Consider the following 11,085-nt stretch of genomic DNA (forward strand, 5'->3'; position numbering starts at 1 on the left):
TAAATGACATGAGAGGGGATAGTCTCCTGTTTCTGTAGATTTCAGGGACAGAGATGGCCGCATCTTTTTCTGGTAGGACATGTGCCATAATTTCAGCCCATTTTCCCCTGTTGTCTTTTCATTAGGTGAATGTAAGTTTTTAATGTGTGTAATATTAGTCATTCCTTATCTTCCCCTCCCCACATCTTTCTGATTTTTCTATCCCTTGTTGGGATCATCTCTTCTGTTTTCAAAGATACCAAAAAAAAAAAAATACCCCAAATGTATGTTGGTTTTGTGTTAGGATTTTCAGTTACATCTACACCTGAAGGTAGCATCAACCAAGACAACCACTGGTTTTAGGTAAAGACAGTTTTATTTTGCATGCATCCTAAAGCTCAGACTTCAGTTTTATATTTTCTTATCAGTAATATTTTTTAATATTTTTGAACAATTAAATGTAATATTTTTCTAAACTTTCTTCTTGTATCCCTTTACTGATAGCTACAAATTCTTCCATGTTTTCAGTAGTTACTTGATGAAAACGTTTGCAAAAAATATTAGCAGATTGGCATGACCCAAATGGTTTGAAAAAATGTTTCCTGGCCAAAACAAAGCAAAAACCCTCAGTAATGACTTCCTTGTCAGTATTTGAACTAATAACAGCACAACTCCTTTTACCTTCTAATAATTTTGTCAGTGTTAAAACAACTTTATTTTAGTCCTTTAAAGTTATGAGATTTTTTTCCAATGTGATATTCCTCTCTTTGGCACTTCTGACACCCATGCTGTTGGTATGTGTGTATTAGAGCATTCATTAAAGACATCATAGCAGGGAAAAATAATGATTCAATTTATACTTTATGATTCCATTTGCATGGCTATTGTGAAGATTCATTGTATTTTTAGAAAACAGGTTCTGTCTTGATTAGAAACCCTAGTAAATGAAAAATGTCCTCTAATTTTCCCTAGTCTTGCTTTAGATCCCAGAGACTAATCCTTGACTTACTCAATTGCCAGTATTTCTAATCAGGGTTAATGCCATGTTTAAGTATTACCCTTTAAAATAAATGTGTAACTGTAATCATAATTAATTACTTTGTTCATTCCTCTTGTAAATAGGTGGTATTTAATTTTTTTTTTTTTTTTTAAAGAACAGGCTCAAATCACAGACAGCCTTATTAGCACTGTTGTTGAATACTTTCTTACCCCAGAGATACCAAAACTTAAACTAATCCTTAATATGAGGTGGCTATATCTAGGGCAGTGTATTTTGAAGTCAGTAGACCTTTTAGTTGCATTTTGATGTCTTGGAACTTAAACTGCTGATCTTAAATGGGGACACAGCAGACATAGATGAAGCATGTCTCTGACCACAGTTTGTTTCAGAGAAGCCTTCTCATTTCCTTGTGGTAACCCTGAGGTTCCATGAAATAATGTGAAAAGCCATGGTTTAGTTAGAAAACAGGGATTTATGCCATGAGAAGTTTCTTAGCCTATTCATTGACTAGATTGTGATGATACAGCTGAATTGCTGGAAAAATCATTTTGCTGCTTTACGCAGGCATCTAGCCCATACATGTTTTCATGCTCTTTATCCCTGTCATTCTGTAGTTGGAATTCTAGGATATAAAAAGCATTGTTCCACAATATCAGAATTTAAAAATCACTGAAGTGAATCATAGTCTTTCTCCATTCTTAGTAGTTAGAGAAGTGCAGCAACTGAGGAGTTGATACCAGAGAATTGCAGGTTTCTCACTTTTGGAAATTTCTTTCATAAAGTCAGTTCGGATGCAATTCAGTGATAACCAGCTTCCATTACATCTTTCAGATGTATGTTTATTTTCATGAGCTATATGCTATCCTAAATATCAAATTCACTGCACACAAGCTGAAATTTGCTCCCATTGGGGATGACTTTTTGGTGTGCAAATCAATAAACTTAATCATATCACTTCAAAAGAATTTCATTATGTTTTGGCAATATTTGTATGTCTCCATTAAATCTGTGATTGAAATTGTGTTTCCATCAGGCATTTTGTAGTAGTGGTGTTTATAAAACTGCTGACTTGAAGGTAGATGTTAAGTTTATAGATAATATGCCAGATAAATGGCACTAAAATGTTGAAGAGAAAATTAAATGTTTTATAGAAAGAGAACATTTCAGAAGTTCATATCAAGTTTAATGTTCTCTTTTAAGGAAAAGTTTTATAGAACAGATTGGCTTGATCTAGCTATCTCAATCACTGACTGATTTTTCCCTTTCTAAATACTTTTTACCCAACTGAATAACACCTAATTCATTCTGCATTATTCCCTGGCCTCTTCCTGAAATACTGTATCCTTAAGAAGAGAAGAAGAGCCTGATAAAGTTTCATCACCTTAATATTAAAATCCTGTTTGAATTTGAAATAGCAAAACTATAACTTAGAAAGTTAGAGGTATTTTTTTTCTCCCTGAGGTCACTGACTTTTTAGCATAGAGCCTGTCACACCAATACCAGAATTGCTCACCATTCCTATACGGAAAATTTCTATACTAGCACTGTAATATAATAGCCTTTTTTATTAAATGGGATCCTCTTTAAATGTTTCATCAGTTCAAATAAATTATCATTATGCTTGTGATGATATTTAATAAACTATATTTTGGTATATTTAAATATTACAAGAGTTTTTTTTTAATAGATGCAGACTTTAATCATTGTTTCTACATTATTGTATTTCTTAAAGTTACATAAATTGTTACTCCTGTTAGGATTTGGTGATTGGGGAAACAATAACTCTTCATCCAAGAATTTTAATTTATTTTTAAAAGACAAACTTTGACTTGTGTTATCAGCGTTATAAGGATGGGTCAACAAAAACGGAGTTATTTGCCTAGTGTAGTTTCTTAAGTTACTGCCTATATGGGGATTAAAACCAGTTTGTGACTCTTCTTTCTCTTAATGACTGGTACCACATCTTGAAATAAGTTGATAGGTTAGAGTAGCTAGCCTGATTTCAAGTTTGATGTAATGTCAGATATTTTATTCACTATTTTATAGCCAAATGCAATTATAAAAGTAAAGTACTTTGTACTGGTTGGCAAAAGAAACAGCCCTCTCATTTCAAACATTAATTAGGCTCAAAGTTGAATAGTGCAGGAATTTTCCATACTTAATGGTGTCCCAAAGTGTCTTCAATAACTGTTGACATCTAATTCAATTTGACCCCTCAACAAAGCTGCTATTTTATGTCAAGACTCCTGCCAGCACATTAAAATTTAATGAGTATTATTTCTTGAGGATTTTAAAAAAAAAGTCTATTTGTACTTCATGTACATTTCCTCAAAAAGATTAAGGACAAATGACATTTTTGGCTAGAAGAGAGCATTAGTTCTCAAGCTTGGGGAATATAATCTGTAATGAAAGGTCCATGCCCTAGTATAGTTTAAGGTATTCTTTAAAAAACAGGTTATGTAAAAACAGTATTCAAGAAGAAAAGGCAGAGATAGAGCAGTATTCAATCCAGCAAAGAGCATTCTTTTCAAACTTTATGCAAATGATTGTGAAGGATACTTATGTGTAATTCTTAAGAAAATTGATTAAGCTTGAAAAAAAATGCTACAGATCTATAGCTTTGTAATAAATTTTTTCTCATAATAAAATGTCTCTATTCACATCCTTCTGTGTTGATCAGCAAACTCCCATGTTGAGAACAGAACCACTCTTCTTGTAGCTCTCCTCCTGAAGCCGATTGAGTCATTCCAGTCAGATGTGACGTGTCCTCTACTTTTTATTGTCCTTTCTAAATCTCCCCTTTGTTAGTTTAAATAATGCAGTTAACCTTCTCCATATATAGTATTTTAAAGAATTATACAAAATATAGTCTTAAGAATTGGAAAATCATCTACTACGATTTCCTATTCAGTACAAGGATACTTTCAGTATCTGTGACAGATGGTCATCTAGCTCAGATGCTTCACTTGTTGAGAGATTTTTGAAGGTAGTCCATTCCATTGTTGAATAAGACTAATTACTGGAACATTCTTCGGTGCACTGAGTTTGTCTTCCTCTAATTTCTGTGTATTTGTTCCAGGGCAACTAGGTGGTGCAGTGGGTAGAGCACCAGTGCAGGAGTCAGGAGGACTTGAATTCAAATTTCACCTCAGACACAACACTCACTACCTGTGTGACCTTGGGCAAGTCTCTTAACCCCAACTGCCTCATTCTGGGTCATCTCCAGTCATCCTGATGAATATGTGGTCACTGGATTCAGATGGCTCTGGAGGAGAAGTGAGGCTGGTGACCAGCATAGCCCTCCCTCACTCAAAACAAAGTCAAGTGCAAGTCATGTCATCACTTCTCTGATGGGATGGTCTTCTTTGGCAATGAAGGGCAAACACAAACATGTATTTGTTCCTAATTCTACTCTCTAACATAGCATAATAAGACTTTTTATTTCCTTTGACTGCCTAGGCAGTTTCCGCTCTGTCTTTCAGATCTTCAGCGAGATTTTGTTGTTTTATTGTTCAGTTGTGTCCTATTCTACATGACCACAGTTTTGAGTTTTTGTGGCAGAGATACTGGAGTGGTTTGTCATTTCCTTCTCCAGATCATTTTACAGATGAGGAAACTGAAGCAAAGAGGGTTAAGTGACTTGCCAAGCATCACATAGCCAGTGTGTGTCTGAGGCCACCTCAGGTCCTCCCGACTCTAAGGCCTGCACTCTATGAATTGAACCAGTTAGCTGCCCAATAACATTAGATATTTTTTATTGCTAAATGCTTTCTGTCTTCTTTGCTGGATCTTCAACCCCTATCTATCTTTCCAATCTTCTACCTTTACTGCCTTCAATGAACATATTCTTTGAGTTGTCCAGTTTTTCAAAGAACTTAAATTTGTGTAGTTCTGAGGGATTTACAACTGAACAAAAACAGCATGTAATCTTATAGATTCATAGTACAAGGACTTTTGTTCAAGGGCCAGTGTTGTGTAGAAGAGTGACATTTTCAAAGTATTTTGAGTTTACAAAGTAATTTGGGTTGTAGCATCTCATATTATGGTTATAAACCATTTTCTAGTAAGTAGCTGAACTCTTGGTTGGATTTGGCAGAGAATGTGTGTTTCTTCCATCATGTTATCTAACTTGCTATTCCAGGAGTTGTACTTCATCTGTCATTTCTGGAATAGCCCACAAGTCCAGTAGTCTTTGAAGAAAGCATAAGGCTACTCTTTTTTTGTAAAGTACACAGGGTCATGGTAAGCCCAGAAAGAACAAAACACGATTTTCAATTAAGCTAGATTTTGCATTACGTGCCTGGGACTGCCTCCTACATTTTTATGGTTATGACATGGTTACATTTTATGATTCATGGTTATGAAACATTGAGGTGTATGGGAACCTTAGAGATAAGTAGTTTAACCCCTCATTTTACAGGTTTAGTTGCTTAAAAAAAAATTCAAAATTAGAAATTAGTTTGCTGGCATATTCTTTTCCATGAATGAGTGAGATGTTACTATTTAATGATTCCTTTTTATTATATTTTAAATTATTTTGAAATTCTGTATAAGGTACTCTAGAAGATTTGAAATTGAATCATTTCCTTATCTAATTCCTTTGTTCTTGTTTCCTCTTTTACTCTGACAAATGAAACCAACACTATTCTGTTGGAGCAGAAAGTAAATGTTAAGGAATACCCTCCCAGACAGGGAATTTATGCAGGCTTCCTTCAGTGAGAAAATTTGCATGAAGGATATTAATAGAGGTTGAATTTGTTTCAAATTTGCTAAACATTTAATCCTAAATGAAACACACCCCACCCCCAGGTGTAGAAAAGAAAAATTTTAATGGACAGAGCTATTGAGAATTTTCTTTGCTACTCAATAATATTCCATTAAGCTAAAGTTGTTAGTATACTGTTAAATTGATGTTTATCTTTTCCAAAGAAGCATTTCTAATCTGCCATCTCTTATGTATCAGACTTTCTAATTCCTGAGGTAGTCTTCAAACTCACTGAGATGTACTCCATCATTTCTTTAACTGTTCTGGAGAGATTATGGGGGAAAGGAATAGCAGAGGAAAGTGATAGTTCTTAATAATGAAGCAACTAATGTCTAGAATTAGGTTCTGATCTGGAGAATGGACCCATATTTCTGGCACTTCATTAGACTTAGGGAAAAACAGCTTAGAGCAAACATTGTTAGGGGCTTGGTTATTAACATAGTGTGTTTGTTTAAAAATTGCTTCATTGAATTTAAATTTGATCTAAATAACTCTTGAGAATCCCAGTGTTTGATATAAATACTTCTGTTTAGGCATGCCATTATCCTCTTTTTAAAAGCTCAAGAATTTTGGTGTCATTTATCCCAAAGGAAAGATTATGCATTGTGTTTATAGAGATAATGAAAATGCAATGAAACTTTATTTGTAATACTAAGGGGGTTTAACAAAAATATTACCAAGTTTATAGAGGCTCAAGCACAGAGATAAGTAGGTAATAGATGTCTGTGTCTGGCTGGAGAAAACACTTTCAGGGAACAAATAGGCAAGGTCAGTGTGTTCCACTTATTCAGAGTGGCAGGGCTATGAACCTATTTCATACAAATAGTTACTCTGATGATTAGAATAATTGAAGTCACAACTTGAATTGTCTCTTTTCTTCAGTAACTAATATGAATAAGAAATTCAGATGTTGGCATTATAAATCAACCCAAGCAGAGCCATAACCACTTTGGAATTTGGGAGCATTAACTTGCCCGAGGAACTGGAGCCAAGGGTGCAAATTTCTCCCCTACTCTCAGAGTAGCCAGTGAGTTGGGTAGAGTACTGTCGCTGCCCTCTGACTGCATTACCACACTGGGAGCTCCTCTTTCTTGGATCAGGGCAGTTGGAGGAGAAGGACTTCTGACTTCCTTTGTGTCCTTTGCCTCTTACAGACAGAACTGTCAGATGTTGATGAAGTTAGCCACTCTGCAGAATCCTGGATTTTTAGAAAAAGAAGGAACCTTAGAGATCATCTCATCTCTTTGTTTTATAATCAAGAGAACTGGGGCCCAGAGAGGTCAAATGACTTGCCCAAAGTTATATCTAATAAGTAATAATAATGCTCACAGTAGCTTGCTTTTACATATTGCTTTCAGGTTTGCAAAGCACTTTGTACATACCTGCAGCAGATTCTTCTGGGAGAGTGTTCCATGATACCCAGGCATGTAGCATCATTTGGAAAATATTTTTGGTTAAATATGTGGTTTTTTGTGCCAGGGATTTGAGATCTTTGCAAGCATAGTTTCTCAAAAGCAGTTCTTAGATTCTCCTTTTGGTTGCTTCTGGATTTGGCTTACTTTGATGTGCAGCACTTGCCCAGTAAATATGTGCTGATGGACTATGGGCTGCTCACCCAACCTCTTATATTTAGGCAAGATTCATTTTTCATCTTTTTCCAATGTGGGTGGCTACACCAAACCTTTTAAGGAACCTTGGATATCATTAAGAAGATCTTGTATTCTAGGGCTTACTTAGTACAGTGAATGAGATGCCAACTGCAAGTAGGAACACATGAAGAGTTTTGCCATCTTTTTTTGCTTCTTTTTCTGTTTCAACTTTGCCCAGAACATCCCATGACACTGGTGAACAGCTTTGACCATGTTTCTTACTTGATATTGATATTTAGATGATAATGTTATCTCCATACTCCTGTCATCTTGTATGGTCTACTGTTTATAACGTATGCATGGGAAAGAGCTTCTTGGAGGAGAGAGCCTTCTATTCAAGTATATTTTAATATACTTGAGTATATTATCCCATATCTCTTATATGATCTACAACATGATCTTGTGTTTTCTGTACTTCTCAATTATGTCTGTGAATATGTAGTATTTTGTAGACCTCAGTTAAAGCTTATCTATTCCTTTTTATATTATCATTAATGTTATCTTGTATCTGTGTATAATTTAATGAAGATTTTTATAATAGTGACAAAAGTCTGTAGATCAGTAGTTCTGATATTTTCTTGGTCACCTTTTTTTAGTAACGCTACCATCTATATTCTTTCCCATTCTTTTGGAATTTTCTCTTTGATAAATTAAAAGTAGATCTTTTTGTGTATTTCAAACCATGTCATCTCCAACAGGATTTCTTTTATTTTTTTATTTGGTCAGATCCAGATACTCTTTTTTTGTTTTGAGTAATATTTTTTCCCAATTACATGCAAAAATAATTTTTGACGTTCGTTCTTTAAAACTTTGAACTCCAAGTTCTCTCCCTTCTTCCTTCCCTCTCCCACCTTCCTGAGATGGCAAGCAACTCACTATAGGTTGTACATACGTGTGTTCGTCCTTAGCTGCCGAAGACCATGCCATCAGAGAAGTGATGACGTGACTTGCACTTGACTTTGTTTTGAGTGAGGGAGGGCTGTGCAGGTCACCAGCCTGACTTCTGCTCCAGAGCCATCTGTGACCAGATATTCATCAGGATGACTGGAGATGACCCAGGATAAGGCAGTTGAGGTTAAGAGACTAGTGAGTGTTGTGTCTGAGGTGAGATTTGAACTCAGGTCCTCCTGACTCCTGCACTGGTGCTCTATCCACTGCATCACCTAGTTGCCCTGGAACAAATACATAGAAATTAGAGGAAGACAAATTCAATGCACGGAAGAATGTTCCAATAATTAGACTTATTCAACAATGGAATGAACTACCTTCAAAAATCAACAAATGAAGTGTTTGAGCTAGATGACCATCTGTCACAGATGTTGAAAGTATCCTTGTACTGAATAGGAAATTGTAGATGATTTTCCAGTACTTAAGACTGTATTTTGTATAATTCTTTAAAATACCATATATAGAGAAGGTTGGAAAAGAGAATAAAAAGTAGAGAACACTTCACATCTGACTGGATGTATGTGTGCAGTCATGCAAAATATATTTCCATATTATTCATGTTGTGCAAGAAAACAAGACAAAAAAAAAAATCAAGAAGGTGAAGATGGTATACTTTAATAGGCATTCAGACTCCAACAGTTTTTCCTCTGGAGATGGATAGTATTTTTCATCATGAGTCCTTTGTAATTTTCTTGGATCATTGTATTGCTGAGAATAGCTAAGTCATTTACAGTTGATCATTGTACATTATTGTTGTTACCTCGTACAACATTAACCTGGTTCTGCTGACTTCACTTTGCATCAGTTTATGTAAATCTTTCTAGGTTATGAAATTATCCTGCTTGTCATTTCTTATAGCACAATAGTATTCTATTACAACCATATATCACCACTTTTTCAGTCATTCCGCAGTTGATGGACATTCCCTCAATTTTCACTTCTTTACCACCACAAAAAGAGCTGCTATATAAATATTTTTGTACAAATAGGTATTTTTTTCCTTTTCTTTGATCTCTTTGGGATGCAGATCTAGCAGTGGTATTGGCTGGATCAAAGGGTATGTAGTTTTATAGCCCTTTGGGCATAATTCCAAATTGCTCTCCAGAATGGTTGAGATCCAGACACCGTAACATAATGTTAAATGCCGTTGCTGTTTTCTTACATAATACCAAGGGAACTGAGGCAGATGGTTTTACTATCATTGATGAAGACAAATTACCATCATCAACATTGACACATCTGTTCCATTTTGCATCTATTTTATGCCCCCCTTTCACTATTATCTACGAGTGTTGTTGGGATAATTTGCCTTAATTGAGTCTTACACCATTTTTTCACTAGACTCATTTTGTCCATTTTTTAATGTGTTTAAAGTGATGTTGTCTATAATCCTAGAATAATGAATTTATGCTCTTAAGTTGGTATTTTCTCTTTACTGCCATGTCTTTTTTTCTTGATGGTAAAATAATATGTTTGAAGGCTCTTACTTTGCACTAGTTAACCTAGTCTAATTAGGCTGGGGCTATAGACAAGGCTTTATTTGCCTTTTTTCCAGTTTGTAGCCCATTTAAACCAGTTGAGTTGGAGCTGATATAATTAAATGCACATTGTGTCTTCTAATTAATTATTAGTTTTGGCATTTTCCCTATGTAGTTGAAGATCTAATTGCATATAGGTGGTTTTAAAATGGCTCAAATATTGGTAACCAGCCATCATTTGATAAACTGTATTAAATTTCACTTTTGGGATGTTTCTAACTCATCATATTGAGGAGTTTTTGACACTTGAAGAAAAATAATGATATTTGTAAGACTCCAGGGCAAGACATGTTTAATAGTTCTTATTAAATGTACTTTATACTTACTTAGAAGGTTGTCATTCCTATATTTCAAGATTTGGTCCAGAAATTCAAATCCCATTCTCATTTATCATGTTCTTCACCAGCTGTTTATTTCCCAAATCTGCCTGTCTCTACTGAAGCCTCTGCCTTCAATCAGTGGCACTGATGAAGATACCCTCTGTACCCTTTAAGTCTTTAGTCTTTTGCCCAAAATTCTGTGATCTTTGACAAAACTTTTAAGGTTCCTTCTGACTATCTTTTGTGCTCATGTGAATCATCAGAAATGGGTAGTAGTCTTCTATTTTGGCAACTGTTGGGTGTATACATTTTCTGGAAAGACAGGAGATCTCTCTGGTTATCAGATCAACTCATAGCAGCATTAGTTCCCTCAGCGATTTAGTCTTTTAACTACCACTATTTTTTTTTCCTCTGACCCTTACAGAATAATCTACTTGACAGCACCTGTTGATCTCCATCATTGTTCCTTGGAGAACAAGGATTTGGAAAACAAGCACCTGCTTTTTCCTGAGTATTGTTCCTTAGTTTCAAGTGTTTGGGGTATCATTTCTTTATGTGACATGCTTCCATCTCCAGTCCTCTTCCCACAAGTTAGGATTCCCTCTGTCTCCTCATATCTTTTTGAACAATAGTCTTTATCTGAATTTTTTCCACATTTGATTTTCCTTTTTCCTCCCACCTCCTTCTCTTCTTTTTGCTTTCTTCTCTTCAAAAGGTTTAAGCTTTAAACTGTTGCTTCACCTACACAGAATTCATTCACTTAACATCTAGATAAGATCATAGATTTATAGGTAAGAGAAACACCAGATGTTATCTAGTCTTAATTCCCTCACTTTACAAATGAAGAACCTGAGCACTAGAAAAAGATCAAATAACTTGCCCAAGG

Source organism: Notamacropus eugenii, chromosome 5, assembly GCF_028372415.1.
Source record: "Notamacropus eugenii isolate mMacEug1 chromosome 5, mMacEug1.pri_v2, whole genome shotgun sequence".
NCBI classification, from domain to species: domain Eukaryota; kingdom Metazoa; phylum Chordata; class Mammalia; order Diprotodontia; family Macropodidae; genus Notamacropus; species Notamacropus eugenii.